Source organism: Ictidomys tridecemlineatus (assembly GCF_052094955.1).
Source record: "Ictidomys tridecemlineatus isolate mIctTri1 chromosome 8 unlocalized genomic scaffold, mIctTri1.hap1 SUPER_8_unloc_1, whole genome shotgun sequence".
Taxonomy (NCBI): domain Eukaryota; kingdom Metazoa; phylum Chordata; class Mammalia; order Rodentia; family Sciuridae; genus Ictidomys; species Ictidomys tridecemlineatus.
This window is the reverse complement of record NW_027520958.1, coordinates 510,429-532,724: the sequence shown is the minus strand read 5'-3', so window position 1 is coordinate 532,724 and position 22,296 is coordinate 510,429. Positions and strand designations below refer to the sequence as shown.

The window sequence follows — 22,296 nt, the reverse complement described above, 5'->3', positions numbered from 1 at the left end:
AATACTGTCATGTATATCTGTAAAGAACAAATTAAAAATGTTTTTTAAAAAAGAACTCAAGAAGGCCAATGGTCATCTAGACTATCCATGGATCCATTCCTAACACTGAATTTTTATTATTTTAAATATGTTTTGTTTCTACAATTCAGGTGTGTATCACTGTTTATTAAGTAGGTTATCATAGGTAATTTCACCCTGGCTCAATCTTATAGAGTTCATTCAATTTGTATATTTTAACAATTTCATTACTGGCTCACTTAAAATTGTCTCCTAAAGCATTTCCCTAGTACTAAATTAATTAATTCCTACACTACTTAATGTTAGGTTAGATGTTTTAAATGAGCCAACCACTTTCTTCAATGGATTTCTGAGAATTCTTACCCAGTTCAATGGTATGATATTAAAGTTACCAAAAACTTGTACGTGCCAGTGTTCTCTCCATAAATCTTCTCAGTACTAAAGATCTTAGGTTTATACTTCCATGCATAGCTTTCAGAAGTGTACCAAAATTAAATAATTAACTATCAGCTGATGACAAGGTTTTACATAACCATGGTTAAAGATCTGATGACAGTTTATTAGAATGCAACTGACAGGAAATTTTGTTATTTCTTCAAAACACAATATTTTAAGATAATAATTAGTATGCTGACTATAACTACACCTGGACTCTCAGATTTCATACATTTTTGAAACACACACTGGTTACATACTCAACATACTCAATATAACTTAAAGAAAGCTAAGTATAATTTATTATTTTACAATGCTTCTCATGCAATTTTACATATCAAATCATCATAATTAATTTAGTAGTTCTATTTTTATAAGGAGAATTAATAAAGTTTTTTGTGATATTTTAGGGAGCCATAAAAAACCAATACTCCAAAAATATCTCATCAGAATTTCTTTAAAATTTGTTCTGGAGAAATTATCAAAAACTTCAAAGAGTTTAAAGCTCTTGATTAAAACAGAATCACAATAGTCATTTGATTAATCAGATGACTAAAAAAAATACTTCAAAGGCAAATAGAGAAAGTTACATAGTTAAAGGGGGGAAACCCCTTATCTCTTTTAACAAAATTCAGTTTTCTTAAGTAATAAATGACCTAATAAAGACAAAGTGAAACAAAGGAATATCTTTAAATATGTTTTGTTTTGCTTCTACAATTCAGGTGTGTATCACTATTTATTAAGTAGATTATCATAGGTAATTTGACCCTGGCTCAATCTTATAGAGAAAACAAAGAAATATCTTGATAGAAACAGAGCCTTTGTTTTCTAGTTCAATTATCTGAAATACAGAGAAAATCCTTTCTTAATTCCCTATTTAGAACAGACAAATACTTCAGGAAAAAAAAATTTACTTAACAGAATCAGCTTCTAGTTTCTCATTAATGTAATTTTGATATCAATGTTCAATTTTTAGAAAAACTTATAGTTTACTTTTTATCTTAATCAGCTTGGTCAGACACAAAATTCATTTTCAAAGATTACTCTTCCATAAGTGTTGCAAAACTTTCTTATATCCATTCAGTTTTTGTCCCGTACCTTTCCTCTTTTTCACATTGAATCCACTAGTCTTTCTACTTTAAAACAAAAATGATCCTGTTTCCCTTAACATTCTCATGCCTTTTAGATTTCCTAAAAAGTACATCTTTCCTTCTTTGTATTCTTGCATATGGTATTGTTTCCTTCATTACTTCCATTGATTTCAACTACATATATATTAGTTAGAATTCTTAACCCTTATTTACCTTAATTTTCAGTGAACACTGGCAATTTGTGAACTGTCAGTCACACCAACAATGTGTGGATTGGAAGTCTATGAATCATAATATCTACAAGTATATGTTTTCTTAGAGCACAATTTGCATTACATCACAGAATATGTTTAATAACTGTTCCAAATATCTTCAGTCTCCCTTTAATAAGAAATTGTAAAGGAGGAAAAATTTTATTTCAATTCTCTTAGCTTTTTTTTTTCTTTTTTTTTTTTAAGTTAGGCCTGAGAATTATATAGTTAATAGAGATTTCCCTCAGCCTCAACTTTCTGTGCATCATGATAAGAATAGTAAAACATTTTGGTATAGGAATATCATCTCTCACATGGGAATTTTATCTTACCTACATATTTTAAGACACTAGCAATTTTACTACTATTGCTTATGAAAATGAAACAATGCATAGTTAGCAATCATCTTGAGTTATTTTCCTTGCTGAAAAAATTTCGTATTATAGAGATAACATCAGCTTATTTTACTAATAAACCTAGATAGGAAAAGTTTCATTTCTATATTTATTTCTGACAACTCAAACCACGTGTCTATTTTAATCAAAATGACACATTTTAGATGTTTTTCTTTTTCCCAAAGATTATCCCAGTACAATTGGAAAACAATTTGGGTTAGTTTATATCCTTGTAAGAATTTAAGGAATACTTAATTAATGTAAGCACTTATTATTATATTTAAGTTAATTAAATAAAGTTCTATGACAACTTAATTTGGCAATACTACAAAAAGTAGAAAAGTTTACATACATATAACATATAAACACATATAAATAAAAACATATTTTATATATTTTATTTAAAATTTTTATCTACATGCTCTTTTTAGGTCTTTAGGGAATAGACCGAGAAGGGGAATAGCTGGGTCAAATGGTAGTTCCATTCCCAGCTTTCCAAGAAATCTCCATACTGCTTTCCAAATTGGCTGCACCAATTTGCAGTCCCCCCAACAATGTACAAGTGTACCCTTTTCCCCACATCCTCGCCAGCACTTATTGTTGTTTGACTTCATAATGGCTGCCAATCTTACTGGAGTGAGATATAGTATCTTAGTGTGGTTTTGATTTGCATTTCTCTGACTGCTTGAGATGGTGAGCATTTTTCCATGTACTTGTTGATTGATTGTATGTCCTCCTCTGAGAAGTGTCTGTTCAGGTCCTTGGCCCATTTGTTGATTGGGTTATTTGTTATCTTATTGTCTAATTTTTTGAGTTCTTTATATACCTAAAAAGAGCATGCTACAGGGACACTGCTACATCGATGTTCATAGCAGCACAATTCACAATAGCAAGACTGTGGAACCAACCTAGATGCCCTTCAATAGACGAATGGATAAAAAAAAAAAATGTGGCATTTATACACAATGGAGTATTACTCTGCATTAAAAAATGACAAAATCATAGAATTTGGAGGGAAATGGATGGCATTAGAGCAGATTATGCTAAGTGAAAGCTAGCCAAGCCCTAAAAAACAAATGCCAAATGTCTGCTTTGATATAAGGAGAGTAACTAAGAACAAACTAGGGAAGAAGAGCACGAGAAGACGACCAACATTAAACAAGGATGAGAAGTGGGAGGGAAAGGGAGAGAGAAGGGAAATTGCATGGAAATGGAAGGAGACCCTCAGGGTTATACAAAATTACATACAAGAGGAAGTGAGGGGAAAGGAAAAAATAATACAAGGGGGAGGAATGAATTACAGTAGTGGGGGTAGAGAGAGAAGAGGGAGGGGAAGGGAGGGGAGGGGGGATAGTAGAGGATAGGAAAGGCAGCAGAATACAAGAGACACTAGTATATCAACATGTAAATCAATGGAAGTGTAACTGATGTGATTCTGCAAGCTGTATATGGGGTAAAATGGGAGTTCATAACCCACTTGAATCAAAATGTGAAATATGATATATCAAGAACTATGTAATGTTTTGAACAACCAACAATAATAAAAAAAATAAATTTTTAGTTGTAAAAAAAAATTTTATCTACATGCCAAATATAATAATACAAAGCTTACTAATTTATTAAAGAATATCTGGAGCTGAGTTGCCTTTCTGGGCAATGAACAAGATTACCGGCCCAGATGGTCAAAGCTTGTGACTAATACTTGTGAAAAAAAATTTGGGTATACTTGCCATTTGCCTTCTAAAAGGAATCTTTTAGAGGCAATCTTGGATTCAATTAATTTTAGAGATGACTCTGTGTATCAGTTAAAGACTGCATTCCATTTTTTTCTTTTGATGTTTTTGGATTTTTTTCTTTTCTAATATGACTTTTAAGTGAGCAACTTTATGTAGATTAAAACTTCCCCCTCAGTGTCTGCTATAATCAAAAGTTGTTCTTAGTATGGCTAATCCATTTTTTCAAACATATATAGATTCTAGGATGGTAATTCTTGCCTAAATTAGCCAGAGTCCCAGAAAATGAAGGTCCAAGCTCTTTAGAATCGAAAAAACCCACATTCAAATAGTACCTACCTAAGGCTTCTAACTGGAGGCAACTCAATTATTTATCAGCTCCAATCTAATTTAGACTCCTATCCAATAAAAAAAAAATGTTCAAATAAAGTCAAAGCATTCAAAATACCCACAGAATGAATTCAAGAAATAAGTCACCCACAGTTGCTGTGAAAGAGCTAAGTACTAAAAAGGTTCTTTTACCTGGTCTTTTGGTAATCCTGGGGGTTGCTCAAGGGCTATTTTTTTTTTTTTTCAGAAAAGCACTTGGCAAAAGTACTAATAAAACTAAAAGAATAACAACAAAATCTTATGTTTTTAGTGCTATTTTTTTATCTTCAAAGTACTCTTCACAGAAGATTTAATTACTTCTCATAGAATAACATGAAGATACTAGGAACAATTATGGATTTTATTACTGAGAAGGAAAAACAATTACAAAAATTATGTCTATTTCCCTCTAAGTTTATGGATGACTGCTATTTATTGTTTTCTAAAGTCAAGATTATCTTTGAGTCCTTTAGTTAGCAATTTCAGAAAAATCTCACAATTTAAAACCTAAATAACACTTCATACAAATGCTGCTAGACAATACATTTATATTTTAATCCAATGTATGTGTCAATCTCATGAATTTCATCATGTCATTGTAGAAATGTATTGTGAATTAAAACATCTAATTTAACATACAGAAAATTAAACTAGAAGAGTCCCTGACCTAACTTTTTTTAATTTTTATTTTAAAGATGAGACAACTTAAAGTTACTGTAAGCATATACTCTCATAAGTAGGAAAGAGAAATTGCATACAAAAATACCAGTAGTTCTTCCTATCTTTTAGACTACTCCAATTTCTAGAACATTACTCATTTTTAGAAACCAAGAGATTTTGTTCACATGTTCAAAGTACATCATATGCTGTGATGATAGTCTACATAGTTTTAACTGAAACAATATTTACATTTAGAAGAACTTTATCATTTTAAAGCTTCCATTTCTAGGGCTACCATTTTAAGGAACTATTTGTCCATTTGTTTCTGTATACAATATTTTAGGACTCTACATTGCTTGAAAATTCCATTGTCATTTTCATATGCTCTGTTCTTATATCTATTTGAAATTTATCACTTGAGCTTCAAATCTTTGTTCATTTGATTTCAATTTAATGGGTATGAACTAAAACTTACATATGATATATATTTGTATAAAGTATAAGAGATAAAAATGAATGTAACATAAGTCTTTACCCTTAAGAATGTAAAATCATTGGGAGAAAAACACTATATATAGAAATAACTAAAATATGAGTTTCAACATGGAAAGTCTTGATACAGAAGTGTAAAAATAGGCATTGGAGAAGGTAAGCGAAGAGGTCAATTTATCCTCTAGACAACATCACAAATATAAGACAACTATGGCTAGCTGTCGTGATTTTCTTCCATTATCAAGAGAAAATTAAATTCTAATAAATTAAATATTTCCTCTTATTTTCATAACTTAATTTAAAATTTTTAAGCATTCAGAATCTACCTTATGTTCTGATTTATCTCTTTCCATTCTCTACTTAGTTTCTCCAACGTGGCCCCACTAGTTGAAGCCAGGATTATGATCTAGGGTTTTCTATAATGAAGTAAGAATAATATCATCATTCAACACCATCAAAGGTACATCATGCAAGATTCAAAACACTCTGAATCCTACATTTATTATTAAAAATATTACAGCACTAATTCTAGGTTTAGTTAAACAAGAACTAAAGAATATTGAAATAAAATACATAACCCCTCTCCTTTTAATGTGTGTACATTAGTGCCGCATATGATAACACTCCAGTAATAAAATCAGGGCCTTTGGAATTTAGTATCAATTATGGCAGCTTCTCACAGGGCTATTTTCTGCCTTAGGAACACTTTTTGCTCTTTAACCATGGGGACAGTCAGAGCAAACAGAAATGGCACATTTTTTGCTCTTTAACCATGGGGTCAGTCAGAGCAAGCAGAAATAAACGTCTTTTCAGGACAGCTTCACCACCGAAATACCAGCAAATTCAATCCAATTGTTTGGAGTGAGAGAAATTTCTCATCAAGTATTAATCATCTTTTCCAAATCTTGCAGAAACTTTGTATTCTTCTCTTGGCACATTGAAACATTCCACAGTGTTAGCTTTGGCTAAAAAACATGATAAAGTATAAAAATCAAGCTGGGAATATCAAAAGCCATCTCTCTCACAAACCTTTAACTCAACTAAACTTTACAAATGTATCTTTAAATGTGTTAGTTTGCTCTTCAAAATAAATATGAACATCAGATCTGATTCGTTAGATGAAATAATGAAGACTCAATAAAAATGAATGTGCAAATTTATCAATACTTGTAGAATGCAGCTAAAAAAAAAAAAGGATTTGAAATCAGTAATGGTATCTCCCACATAAGAAGATCAGATAAAAACAGAAAAACAAATGTAAATCAGTGTAGAGGTAATATAAATGAGGAAAATCACTGAAGCAGAAATTTTAAAAACTGGAAATGCTCCATGAAATTAAAATTTAGCTCTTTACAAGTTTAATAAAATTGACAAACTTGTTGCTAGACTGAACTAGGTAAAAAGAGATGAAAATTGCCAGTTTTAGGAATGACAGAAAGCATTAATACTCTAGTGCTTTGCCAACAGATTAGATAACTTAGAAGAAATGGGCAAATTTCTAGAAAGAAATATTCAAAACTGATTGAAGAAATTTTTTTTCCAATAGAAGAGGAAACAAAAAAACCCGAATAGATCTATAAGAAAAGAAATTAAAATAGTAATTAAAAATCTTCCCACAAAGAAAAGCCCAGGCCCAGGTGGATTTTATGAAAATGGCTCTTCCAAGGACCCCTTTGACCTTGCACATCTCCACAGGCCCTTCTGGCAGGTCTTGAAGGCAGGGTCTGACTTCAGTCTAACCCCAATTTTGGTGCAATGGCCTGTAATTCCTCCTGGAGCAAGGAGAGATAGATCTGATGAGGTTGAGGCAAGGCAATTTCTCAGTCCTATCTTGAGGGAGAGGGCCATCACCCTAATTTCAGTTGAGTGAAGAACTTTCCAGCTGGCACACCTTAGGATACATCTTTCTATTTATCTGGAAATCTATAAAAACTCAATATAGTTTAAAGTCTCTTTCTCCATAAAAACACTACTTGTTGTCTGTCAACTGCACTCTGGTCTGATGTCATCCAGTGGTCTAAGGGCATAGGGAGTTGACATAATTCTTATCTTGTTTTTGTTGTTTAAATACTAAATTACCTGCCTTCATTTAGGCTTGTTGTCTTTTCATACAATTAAACTATGAAATGTGTGAAGAGTCAACTTATCTCAGTAGTGCAAGGAGGCTTTAGCATTCAGATTCAGTTGATGTAATACAATCTGTCAGTTGAATAAAAGACAAAACTCACCTGATTACAATAGATGCAAAAAAAAAAGTATCTCAAAAATAAAACACACAATCACAAATAATCTATTAACAAATTGAGGAGAGAAGGTAATTGTTTGCCTGATAAAGGATATATACAAAACCTGATGGCTAAAACATATTGATTAAAGACTGAATGCTTTTCTCCTAACAGAGGGCAAAACACAAGAATGTCTGATCTTGATGCCTCATTCAACATTTTACAGGAGGTTTCAAACTCAAAGGATGATGATGAGGTTGATAATGATTAAGACAATCATATTGAAAAAGAGGTATAAATTGATCTTACACAAAAATGACATGTTATTTTATGCAGAAAAATCTAAAATACACATACACCCCAACACAAAATCTGCTAGAACTAGTAAATAAAAAGTACAACAAAAAATGTTGAAGGTTGCAAGACACGAGATTAATAAATAAAATACAGTGGTATCCATTTACACTATAGTCCTAGCTTTTTCACTGCTGTAACTAAAAGACTTGACAAGAATAATTTTAGAAGGGGAATAGTTTATTTGGGGTCATGGTTTTTTTCAATTTTCATTTTCCTGATTGCTACTGATATTGAACATTTTCTTCATGTATTTGTTATCCATTTTCATTTCTTCTTTTGATAAGTGTTTATTTAAGTCATATGCCCACTATTAATTGGGTTATTTGTTTGTTTGATTTTTTGTGTTATTTTTTAAATTATTTATATAATCTAGGTATTTATCTTATATCAAAAGACTAGCTAGCAAAGATTTTCTCCCATTCTGTAGGTTCTGTCTTTACATTCTCAATTGTTTCCTTTGCTTAGCAGAATCTTTATAATTCAGTGCCATCCCATTTAATAACTCTCAGCATTATTTCCTGAACTTTAGGGGACCACATGTATTTTTTATTGTAGCTATCCTAGTGTGTTTGCAGGGGCATTGCACTGTGATTTGTATTTGCATTTTCCTCATAATTAATGATATTGAATATCTCTTCTGTGTCTAATGGCCATTTGTATATCTACTTTAGAGAATATCTATTAAAAAACTTTGTCCACTTTTTAGTTATTTATCTTTTTATGGTGGAGTTATTAAGAGTAATTTATTCTGGATTCAAGTCTCCCATGACATATATGATTTGCAATATTTTCTCATACTCTGTGGATTGCCATTTTGCTTTCTTAATAGTGTCCTATGAGGCTAAAAGTTTTAAATTTCATTGAAGTCTAATTATTTATTTGTTTCATTTTCTGTGTTTTTGTTCTTCATAAGACACCATTGCCCAAGATAAGATCATGAACATTAACTCACATTTTTTTCTGAACAGTTTATTGGGTTAGCTCTAAAATTTTAACAAAAATGAAGTATTTTATTATTCTTAATACTATTCTAAATTGTATTTTTTACCAAATTTCAGTTTAGGATTTTCATTACTATAGGCCTATGATATATTTTGAGTTAATATTTTACACAGTGGGAGGTCTCGCCTTATTCTTTTGTGTATGGATAATTCATCACTGGAGACTATTCTTTCCTTATTAAATTTTTGTGGTACCCTTGGTTAAAAAAAACACTATTGTTCATAGTGTTTTAATTGTGATTCTCAATTATATTCTATTGATCTACATGCCTTTCTTTATGTCAGCACCACTTACTCTTGGTTGCTGTTGTTTTGTGTTTGTTTTTGTTCTTGTTATGATAGAGTATGAATCCTCCAATTTTTTGAGATTGTATCAGTTATTCTGGGTTCTTTACATTCCAATATGAATTTTTGCCTCAGCTTGTAAAACTTAATAACAACACTTAAACACTTAACACTTTCTGGTAAAAGGAAACTTAGACAGTATTAAATTATGTTGAATATATAGATGTATTCATCAAGCATTGACATCTTAATCACACTTGCTCCCAATGCACACATTTGGAATGCCTTTACATTTTTCGATGTTCTGTAGTTTTCAGTGTACAAAAGTTAAACTTCTGTTAAATTTTTCTTAAGTATTTTATTATTTTTAATACTATTCTGAGTTGTATTTTGTACTAAATTTCAGCTTAGGATTTTCATTAGTATAAAATAAAAATACAAGAGATTTTCATGTATTCATTTATAACAGTGCTAAACACATTCATTAATTCTATTAATTCTTTTAAATTGTTTTTGGATCCATCAAATGGAGAATTGACAAATTAAATGTAGTATGCTCATATGATGAAATGCTATTCGACAATCTAACATGCTACAACACTGATAAACTTTGCAAACATGCTAAGTGGTAAAAGCTAGACAGATAAAAATTATACACTGTTTAGTTCCATTCATGTAAAATGCATAGGACAGAAAAATTTTTTTAAAGCAAATCAATAGTTAATGTGCCTTTTAAGTGTTGTTATTAAGTTTTACATCTCAGGGCTGGGATAAAGCTCAGTTGGTAGAGTTCTTGCCTTGCATGCACAAGGCCCTGAGTTCAATACCCAGCACAACAGTAAAAAAAAAAAAAAAAAAAAAAAAAAAGCTTTACATATCTCTGTAGCTATAAAATAATCTGCTGTCTTTAAGCAGCTGCCTTAAAACCAGAAATCCAGTAAAAGCAGAGGTCCTTTCCTCTGTATCACTTAGGTATAATCAATCAATGCCACAAAAAATTGGTTAATTAATCATTTGAACAAACTTTTCACCAAACAGCTATCTGATGCAATTTGAATGTTGAAGTTCCCCCAAATATTCAGATGCTAAAGGCTTAATCCCCAACATGGTGCTATTGACAAGTGATGTAACATTTAAGTCCTGGAGCCTTGAAGAGGTCTCTGGGTCATTATTAGCATGCCCTTGAAGGGGACTGTGGGACCCTGATCTCTTCTTATCCCTCTTTTTTGGTTCTTGACTCATGAGGTAAGCATTTTGTTTTACTACATGTTTCCACTATAATGTGTTGTCCTTGTGAGAGACCCAAATTGATGAGACCACTTAAATTTTGAACTAGAATCTACCGAACAGGAATCCAAAATAAAATTTTTCCCTTTATAATTTACTTGCCTTAGGTGTTTCAGTATAATAACATAAAACTAACATAATATTCTTTCATAGTGACTTTTGTATTGCTAAAAAATGAAAACAAGAGAAAGTAAAATAGAAGCAACTGTACTATTAAGAAAAAAAAGATGATTAGGAAGAATATAAATCAAGATAATTCCTAGGTTCTTGAGTAAAATTTTCCCAAAGTTTAGTTTAGATATATAGTCCTCACTTTACCTCATATTGAAGATGGGTGTTATAAAGTAAGTGTTATGAAAGCAAACAGATTTTATAGTTTCAAATAGAGCATTCTAATGCTCTATCTAGCTTTCATCAAAAATAATTAAATAAATTATATATTCCATGTTTGCACAAATATGTCAAAATTGATTCTACTATCATGTATTAGGAACAATTGTTTTAATGCAAAAAAGAAAGAAAGACTAACAAAAAGCATTTACTTTATTGAGGATAAAACTTTTTAATCTTAACAGATTTAAATGCAAGTCTTTGTAAATGGATAGTAAAATAACAAAGCCTTAGGAGATTTCCATTTTAGACTTTTGAGTAACTAAATAAGGGAGCCCAAATAGTCTGTACTGTTGGCTAACGACAATAGCAAAATATGAGGTTTTATAGAGTACGAGTTCAATGCATACTATTAGACACTTGAAGGGAAGATCAGAGCAGGAAGAACTGCAACAGCATGAGATTTCATGGGCCCACACAGGGTTACATAGAATGTACAGTATGAGGGGCTCACAGTAGTATGGAGCCCCAGCATTAGACAATTCACAAAGAAAAGGGTAATTTATGGGAAGTTTCATGCTGAAACTACAGAGGAACATCGATAACTTAGTAATAGAGGATTTGGAGACAGGTTTCAATAGGGACACTGCTTCTAATTCAATGTCTGGTACAAAGATAATGCTCCTCATGTTGATTTCAATTAAAATAAGAAGGACAACATTTGTCATCATTGGTTCCTTATAAGAGAGTGTACTTGGTAACCTCTAAACAATTAAAACAAGATAAAGGTGAGAAAAGGAGAGTAATGAAATATTTTCTTTTTTCATACATCCTAGGAACCTATTTTATCTTGTTTAAATGTCTAATACCCTCAACAATAAAATGTGGAATGTGTTAGATTTTCTGTCAATACGACAAAATACCTAAAGAAATTAACTGAAGTGGTGGAAAGATTGATTTTGGCTCACAGTTTTAGAGGTTTCTGTCCTTAGTTAGCTGGTTCCCTTGCTTTGGGGCCTGAGGTGAGACAGAAAATCATGGTGGGGAAGCAAAGCTGCTCACCTCATGGCAGCCAGGATGCAGAAAGAGAAATATCATCTCCAAGGACATCCCCCCAAAGACTTAAATTCCTTCCATTAGGCTCCACCTCCTGAAGGTTCCATCACCTGTCCCTAGCACCACAGGCTGGCAACCCAGACGTTAGTACCTGGCATTGAGGGACAGTTAAGATCCAGCCATAACAGCTATTCTTGAGAGGGGCATATCTAAAGTTTAAAACGGCACAAAAAAAAAAACAAGAAATAGTGCAGTTCAATGAAAGGTTAATGTTTGTTTTAGAAAATTCCCTCTCTAGATTTTTGCTTGCTGTCTAAAGCAAAATTCATCACCACCCTCAAAAACCCCTTGGAATTAAGCCTCCCATGTATTGTACTTTATTAATTAGGTACATCAAACACACACTCAAAAATGAGAAGTTTAAATCTGCTTCCACATCACACTTTCACACTATAAACTTTTATGTACATATTTTCAAATATACGGACTGGATACTTAGAATGACTTGGTTAAACTGGCATCAGTGCCAACAGTCAAACTCTTCTTCCCATTCTGTCCTCAAAAGATACGATGTGTATGTCCTTTCTGTGATATGAAAACACTAATTATGTCACAGAAAAAACATTAATGTCTCATCAATAGATATTACATCACTAATTTGTTTAAAAGCAGGCATTTTTAGATGCTATGAATCCTAGGAACAATGTTTTGGTTACGTAAGTTTTTTAAAAAATGTAATTATACACCATTATAAAACAAAAGTTATCAACACCTTTAATCTGTAAAATCTATAGCTTGAGATTCACAAAGCTATGTTTGATTATGTTTAACGATTACACTGGCCTCCTGCTGTTTCCACTGCTCAAATTTGGGATATTATAATGTAGAACTAAGAGAAGTTCATGTTCAGACAAATGTTTCAGAGATTTTGAAAATTCATATGAAAACAAACTTTTTAGTCTGTAGCTAACATGAAGCTTTAGGAATTTCAAATACTATAACATGGCCTCAAATCATAGTGTTTGGGAGGAAATACTTAACATTTAATCCCCACTCTGTCTCTTAATGTGTAACTTGCAATGTATTTTTAAGTCTAATTTTTGTTTCTTCACCAGTAAAATAATAGAAATAATATGATTAGTTAACTTGTGAGAAATAAAGAGGTTAGTACATTACCTGACACAGAACAGGTACTCCATGGCTGTAGAACTCTCATAATTCTTACTCTATTGTAAACAGGGAAGCTTTTAGGAAGTCTTCAGTCAAATGTTGGAGATAAGATCATGATGTCCTGATTTAATAGATAGCAATGCCAGTCATGGCCAGGTAGACAGACCTCTCTGATCTTTAATAGAAAGCCCCTGAAGTTACCTTAGTGCTGGTTCTCAGTTCTCAACCCTAGCTCCTGCTTTAGCTATTGGGAAAGCTCCCTCTGAAAAATATTACTAATGTTTCTAATGTGCCCACAAAGTATTAAAACAAAATTTGGAGAACTATTCCAAATCTAAACAAAATTATTGGTTTTGATTCAGGAGAAAAGTCTATTCTTTCCCAAACTTTTTGAATCAATCCCAGAACACAAAAGCAAACTGCGTTGTTCATTTTAATTGGAATTCTCCTTTTTATGCCTGTATCATCTAGCAGCAGGGGCCTGCGGAGGACTTCTCTGTGTTAGTCATTGAAACTGAAACCTACAAAGTATTTACAGAACTCAGACGCTGGCTCTCAATAATCATCAATCTTCAAATTTAATAAACTTTCTAGCCTGATTCTCCATTGCCAGTTAATAAGGAATGACCAGTACACACTAAATGAACTATGATTTATTTTTTTTCCCAGCAACAACATTAAGTCTGGTAGAAGGCAAAAGCCAACACAAAAAGAGAACTTTGGGGGAGTTGTTGAGATGTTGGCAGTGCTACCTATTTAACTGAACACCATCCACCTATACACTTGAGAACAGAGATCTGAAAAATAATCTGTTGTTCTTCTCACATGCTCATTTCAGTTTACACATTCAACTTTAATTATGAGGTTTTCAGGGTTGTGAATGCCTGGCTTGAATACCACCAGGGTTACAGTATCATCAGTGAAGAGGCACATCCGTTTGTCTTTCATGCACAGTCTGCACCAGCCAGACAATTGTGATTCATTGCATTTACTGGGCCTAGGTGCCCTTCTTTACTGTTCTCCATGGAAGAAGAAAGACAAAACAAGTGTCTCGAACAGAAAGTCCACTGTGACTATTGCTCTTAGTAGAAGGTTTATAAAAATTTTTATTCTCCCTGAAGACAAAGTTAGAGGAAGAGGAATAATATATGGAAAGGGACTATATGGATCGTGCATTGAAATATATTTTACCCCCCAATACAAAGGATAATTATATGCAAGAAGGGGAAGGTAAACTATGCAAAATTATTGTAAGTGCAAAAGTGTAACAGAAACAATTCTCTGTACTAAGAGGGGGAGGAGGGTAGTGTTGTCCTCAAGCCAGAAGGGAGAACACACCAACCAAAAGTGTCAGCCAGCTCAAGTAAAAGGCAATGTTGTACAGCTTTCACAGCATCTACAGAGTAGGCATGATCCTGTTCTCTTGATGTCATAACATGTAGTGATGTTATTTTAATTGTTCCTACACTCTTTATTATGCTTCCTCATGCCAATCAGTTCTTATTACTATCTTAAGTTTCCTCCTCAGCTTGTGTGTTTTACCGTACTAAAAATTTCGAAATAATTTCAAGTTATTTTAATGAATTCTCTACACATTTTCCCATCTAGAGTTTCTCCTTATTATCTAGAAAGTTCTTAATATTATTTTGAGAACAAGGCAAACTCTTGTCCTATCTCAGCGGATTGGATTTTAGTGACTTTCTCTTGTCTGGCTCGGACCTCTTGGTAATTTGCAGACCACCTAGTCTCCGAAGGCAGAGATGACTTCCCAACCTTTTTTCTCCTAATGTCTCATTTTAATTTTATTGCCATGATTTGGGCTACTTTTTAACTCCTAATTTTCTGATGCATTTGTTGACCTCATAAGACTGAGCAAGCTTGCCCATTTCATATCATTGCATAAAGTGAATCACCTATAATAATTATGTATCAATCAATCTCTATGTCTTCCCTTCATATTGATTCTATTTCTTTGGAGAATCTTAACTAATAGAATTTTTTTTTAAAGTTTTATCAGAATTATGTTGGTTTCAGAGCTACATAGCTTTCAATCATATTCTGAGTTTTATTTTGTTTATATTTCATGAATATTATTTTCATTTATAAAACTGTAAGCTAAAACTCCAGAAGGTTAAATCATTTCTGAATATCATACAGTGATCAGAATTTGATACTGGAATATGAATATATATATATATACATATATATATATGGTATTTTAATTGTGCCTACACTAACATTATATCTTCACAGACATTAATTTCAAAAAGTTTCCATTCTAATTAGTAAAATAATCATTCTTCAATTTTTTTGCAGACAAAATTTCCTGAAAAAAAAGAACTGAATCATTCATTGAAAATGGGATTAAAGATAGACTCTCAAAAAATGGAATAAAATTCCACAATTAAAACTTAGGTATTTTTGTTATTAATATTAAAACCATGGAAATGTTATGTAACACAAAAATCTCTCTCCAAAATGTTATGATGTTTGTTATATTACTCATACCTGTGTTTCATTTTTTTAAAAAAGCTACTTATATTTCTTTCTGTTTCATTTAATTTTCTGTAGTAACTCTTTAACTACCACTCATTGGCTTCAAAATTAATTTTCCTAATTGAGAAAATGTGAAAAAGAGAAGTACAACCACTTGAATTACAAAACTACCACAATATTTAGCCTAAAAATATTTGAAATAAAAAAAGAAAATTAGACTTTTCTCTTCTCTAAGCCATTGAACAGATATTTTATATTGATAAATGTAAATTATGAACACTCTGTGAAGTATATTTGAGGCCAGGGCATTCAAAGGTGAGCCGGAAATGCAGTGACCTGGAAGAAGTAGATATAAGAACTATTTTGGACTTATCAAAGGAGGGGGATTAGATAATATGATCTTCTTGCTGTGAATCCTATTCTCTAGTATGAATTCACAGGAGAATTTTATGAAGCAGATAGCTCTACCAATTTTTACCCACAGTTAGAAAACACTTGAATTCTGTTGACTAATTCATTTAAATATTGATTGATTAGTTGATTGATAGCTAATTAACAGAATGCTGTCCATCTGCCAGGCATGGGAGCTACAACTGTGATTCTATATTTTAGTGAAGAAAATATCTTTTTTTCTATATGTGGAAAATAATCATATTTATTCATACCTGGAGGAGAAGTAAAATGAGTTTTCATCTTGGATGTAAGTGAAAGGAAATTTTAAAACTATTTCCTATATTTAGTGAATGCAGTGGAAGTCATGGAAATGCTGGGAGATCCTGAGACACAATGAAATTACTTATAAAAACTCCTATACCCATTAAAAAAAAAAGAAAACAACAATGTCTATAAATTAGATAAATTAATTTTTAAAGAGGTATAGCATTTATGTGATGAGTTCTAGATGCATTATTCTATGGTATGAAATTTAATTAATCCTTTAAAACATAATTATGAAGGAAAAGTTTGCATGAATATGGTTATTAGCTATATTTATATTTTAGAACCTAAGAGATATAGATAGCAATGTTTTGATTTAGATGCCCAGAAATATTCATTTATCAGAGCTCATAAAATTCTATTAAGCAGGTATTAATAATGCCCCTACTTTCAACTGAAGGAATAATAATAAGGAAATTTACAAAGTTCACACTGGAAGGGATTGAACTGAAATTTGAATCAGGCTCCATTTTATTTTGTTTTGTTGAAACAGATAATAATATAATGCATTCCCATGTACTTCACCCAGTTTCAACAACTGAATTTTTTTTCAGTTATTTAAACTAGAAAACCTATACTACATAATAGCATTTATAATGTTTTGACCTTCGAATATTTAATTTAAAAGAACATGTATTCTTTGTCTCTATCATTGAAAAGACAAAAGTGTAGAAATACCTTTTCCCCATCATCTCTTCATATAACTTCTATAAAATCAAATCTGTTTTTTTTTTTTCTTACAGTCTACTTTGTAGAGTTTTCAGGCTCAATAAATTATCCTCAATTCCCAGTTATAGGACTTTCATGTTCTCTTTCCACAAGCCCCTTCGTAGCTCTTTAATACAAAGTTTTCCCCGTCCTCTTCTTATCATTCATTGAGAAAGTTGTTGCTATTTAAAAAGATGTGTAACCATTGGACTGGAAATTAAGAAGTGAATACCAAGAGTATGCTTTGCATGCTTGAGAGATACCATTCAAATTTCTGTAGAAACAAAACAATCAAAATAGCAATGGCATTACCTGAAACATTTGAGAAGCTGATAGTATATAAAATAAATGTGTAGGATAAGAGGAAGAAGATACAAGTCAATGTGATTGTATGACAGTTTACATTTATTTATAGACAACAAAGAAAAGAGCTCAGGAAGAATTTGAGTTGGCAACCAAGATCACAAGTTTTCCAGAAAGTCATGGTCTTCCACAGTGAAGTATTTTGGGAGAAAAAAAAAAGATTGATTTAAGGGTGTTTTATAATATAATAACCCAGTATAATAACCCAGTATGAAGAGAAATGTTTCAGATAAAAACTAGTTGAGGAACTAGGAACAGACACAGCTTTTAAATTAGACAAAAATTACTCAGGGGAAGCAGCAACTAAGAATATTGAATCTCCCATCACATTTAAATAAGCCCAACTTATAGGCAGCGTAGTTACACATACCTAAGATAGAATATAGCAGGAAAGGAATAACTGCTTCTGGGATTTATGTCTAAATAATTATTGAGTTGTGTATGGATACATGGATTGGACAAAGTATTTATAAGAGAAGTACTGCTAACTGATTCACTGACCTGGGCAAAGAAGAAAAATGAGTCACTATTTAAGACTTAAATTTGCCATGGATGCTTAGTAGTCTAGGGACTGGAGCAAACTGAAAGCTCTACACTTCTTTCCTTCTGTGATGGCCTCTACAGATCTGATAATGACAACGTAGGGAAAAAAAAATAAGCAACTCAGAGAGTACAAAACCATGGAACACAGAGAAGTATTTTCAGAAGAGTAACTTTGGAAAAGTTTATTAAAAATTGCACATGTATATGTGTAAAAAAATAAAATTTTTATTTAATATCTGCAATGATATTCTTTTATTCTAGATTTAACAGTCTTATTGATGTGTTTCAACTTGGTGAATTTGATATAAGACTAAGCTCAATTCTTCTTCAATTATTGCCCTCAATTATATTTTTAATATAATTTAAGTTTTAGGACCATGAGGATAAGTATTTTCTTTGCCCTGTTCATGTCCATATCCACACAGACTGGAGCAATGCCAGATGTGGTAAGAGCTCAATAAATATTCATTGATGAACTGAATTAATAAATGCTGTTACAAATCTTGTTTTATCATCCTATCTCCATTAATTATATTATATGTAAATCTCATAAATTTCAAGTGACCATTCATTGCGGAATGCTATTTAACATTTCAATTTCAAACAAGATTTAAGTGTCTTCATCTCTCCTGCCCTCGGGGCTGTCTTGAGTGGAGATTCTATTCTGGATGACATGTAATAGAGAAAGAAGAGTCATGGTCTGTCTCTGAAATATTCTCCCCATTTTCTTAGAGGTCCAGTTTCTATTGTATATTGGGCTATGGGGATAGCAATGGAAGTTGGTTAAACCCTAGCAAATTACCAGAGTATATTTGTGAAGTTCTTAAGCTTCTCTGGAAGCAACACTGAAGACTGATGTTCTCTGGAGATTGAGTCCAGATTCTGACTTCTTGCATTACTGTGACAAATTTTAGTTTCTCTCTTGCCCTCCTGCCTCAAAGTCTTCTGAATATGAATTTTCTATTCCTTTCAGCTGGTCATGGGCACCTATTGTCATTGTACTTGGACAAGCAACATGATCAGAATTATGTATCTATTTGTAACTGGATACAAGATATACTTTGATAATATATTTAAAATACTTCTTATATATTTTATGGTCAGTGTTTAAAATTAGACTTCCTTAAGAGTCCGTCAAAGAACCAAAAAATTCCCCAAATCTCAAGTTTTACTGTATATTAAATAAGCCATTGAACAAGCCCCTTTAATGCCATTGGCAATGCATTACACCAAGCCATCTTTTAACTGGTCTTTGCCTGTCAATCTGCTGATGCGAACACATAAGTAAAAGAGCCCTGACTTCCCCAACTCCATGCAATGAAAAACAAACTCATTGCATTCCTGTGGATTCCTGGGACCTTGGGGAAGTCAAAAGCCAGAGTCACGTAAAATATAAAACAACTCTTCTACTGCTCTAATCTGTGTGATTGATGTGTAGAAAATCATTATTTCTTCCTTAGACAAAATGAAGTGTCTTGAAATTTTGGAAAGGAAATTTCCTAAAAAAATCTCAAAATACTTAACTATTCACAAAGTCATCTTTTTAAGCAACACATAGCTTCTACATTCACAGTAAAGTGCTAATTAATAAGTACAATTTATGTATCTTGTTACTCACACATAGTCTGACTCTGTAGGCACTAGAAAGTTTGACAAAAGAAAAAGTCTCTAAGAAATACAAGAAATTTAGAAAAAAAGTAAGGAGGTTCAGAGCAAAGAGAAATACAGCAAAGACTAGAGAACGTGACAATAGTTTTCTGCATGCTATCTGAGAGGGTTCTCACTTATTGGTGTTAAAGTGTGTCAAGGAAATTACTACATAGCAGAATTCCACAGACAACAAAAGGTTTGCTAATATTAAAGTAAGATTCTTGAAGCAGTAGCAAAGTATAGATGTTCTGAAGTTAGAATGGTGCTCACTACTGCTCAGTCATAACCAAGGTAGACAACAAAAAAATAGGAGCCGGTCAGCATGGAAGGAGCAACTGTACATCAAATGTGAAGTGTAGGCTTCCCTGACTCTCTCTTGCAACATGGGGAAAGGAAAACTATTCCAATAAAAAAATACTTATGCCACCCAAAACAGGTGTCATTCCTCCATTCAGTATTACATGCAATCTAACATTTTTTTCCCATCAAATAAGACAAGACGAGTTGGAAAAATGTTTCATTAAATGGTCAATAATGTAACATTACCTATCTACTAAATAGGGTAGAATAATTTTTCTCAGTAGCAGATGGATTTTTATAAGTTTTTCAATAACCAAAGTTCAGTGGACAGAAAGGGGAGGACTACATTCTACAATACAAAAATTTTGCTTCTGTGGTTTTAAAGGTTGATAGTCTAATAAATATATATTTTTATGAGTAATGTGTCATGGTTTTCTATATATAACAAGCAAGTCCCGAGGTGAAAATCAAACTTTGTTGAAACTGAGAATATTTGAGTTTAGAAGGAAATCCTAAAACTTATCAGATTACTAAGTGCAAAACAGAGTCAGATCACATGGTGTTTAACATTTTTGACTACTTCTTCCTTCTTATAATACATTTTTTACTTTGTTCCTTCAACATAACACCCCACAGTTTTTCCCTTACCTCAATGGTTCTGTTCAACTTCATTTTCCAGAACACTCTCCTCTTGGAAGACTCTGAATATTAAATTTTCTGGTGGCTCATTCTACGCCTGCACTTACATTCTGGTTGATACTGTACACTTTTGTGGTTTTGAATGCAATTGATAAAGTATGATTTTATCCAGACTGGACTGCTCCACTGAGAGTCAAAATCCTCTACTCAGTCACATATTTGATGTCTCCACATGGATACTCAATACGCACTTCACACTCTACAGGGTTATAAATAATGACTCCTTTTCCCTCTCAAACCTACCTCTCTCTTAATTTTCCTCACTTCGGCCAGTGATATCATCATAATGTGGCTGTTCTTGCAAAGACCCCAGAAATCCCCTTTTACACCTTTCATTCTTCTTTATGCCACATCTAATGCTTTTTCTCTCCATTATTTTGCAGGCTTTATCCCCCAATGGCCTCTATCATGTGTCTGTGAGGTGGAGTACCCCTTCCATGGTTTGTCAGGTTATCAAGGATCTGGTCCCAGTCTACTTCATGACCATCATACTTAATCATCTATTACTCTCATATTCCTGTCATTTTATTAAGCAAAGAAAGAAAAATTAAAATACAGGATATTTTATTTTCCATTTATCTTCTCCACCAAGGATATAAACTAGGGCTCAGACAAAGCAGAAGACAGATTTCTGGTGGTTAATGTGCCCGCCTAACCTTGCAATAATGGATATATTGTATTAAATTAAACTTTGTTTTCTAGATTTTTGTGCTAGTCCTTCACTTTCTCACTGATCAATTTTATATTCCGTATTCTAAGCCTACCTTGTGTGAACAATTTCTAGAACTCAATTTATGCACTATTTTGTCAATTTACAATAAAAATGAATTAAAAGAAAAAAATGGTGTGTTTACTTTAACCCATTTAGATTATACAAGAGAGATAAAAGACAAGCTACAGGAAGTGAAATTGACAATTTTTCTTGGTTTCTGTTTGGGGAAATGTGAGTCAGAAAGAAAACTCCAACAAATAAACATGAGGACTTGGCAAGGTTGTCCTGGCAGGAAATAAAATCAAATGCTTGAGGAGCTTTTTAGGAGCCTATAAAATGTGAAACATACTATTAACTTCTTATTGTACCACAAAAACATAAGTAAGCCTAATGAATCAAATAATTTTGGAGAGACTCTGTTTAACTTTTAAAAGTAGTAATAAAGTGGGTTTTGAGGATAAATGTCATCGTTTTGGCACACACAAGAAATAGATAAACAATGCAGATAAACAGTGATGTCAAACATTGTCCAGGATGCTTAATAGTTGGAGGTTTACAACATTTGAAATAAAGCCTCAAGTTTCCTGGAGTCCAGTGTCTTATGAATCCAGGACTCTGTATTCTTCTTTAAGCAATGTATTTGATTTAACTGCATTCCAAGAAAACCTTGGCTACTGGAATAAATAGATGAATGTTCTACTTGAAGGACTCTAAGTGCAGTAATATTTGCTACTCACCTTGGTCATCTTGCCCTTGAATGTGGCAGTCCTGAGTTGAGATGTGCTAAAAGTGTGACACATGCTGAATTTAAGTTCTTTATGTATTTTGAATATTAATCCCTTACCAGATGAAGCGTTTTTCACTTCTCTGTTGGTTTACTCTTTACTTTGTTGACGATTTCTTTTCTCCTATTACATCCTCCTCTGACACTCTAGGTGTGAAGAAATGTCTCC

At 32.4% G+C, this 22,296-nt stretch overlaps 1 long non-coding RNA gene across 1 annotated transcript in view; it reads left to right on the top strand.

The window, feature by feature from the left end:
* The window catches only part of LOC144372283 (uncharacterized), a 39,666-nt gene extending 18,332 nt beyond the window's left edge, over positions 1–21,334 (top strand). The window contains exons 4-5 of the long non-coding RNA XR_013432303.1: positions 5,809–15,570; positions 21,015–21,334. This is a non-coding gene — a long non-coding RNA (uncharacterized LOC144372283). The remainder of the gene's footprint in view (positions 1–5,808; positions 15,571–21,014) is intronic.
* Positions 21,335–22,296: the final 962 nt, after the last annotated feature.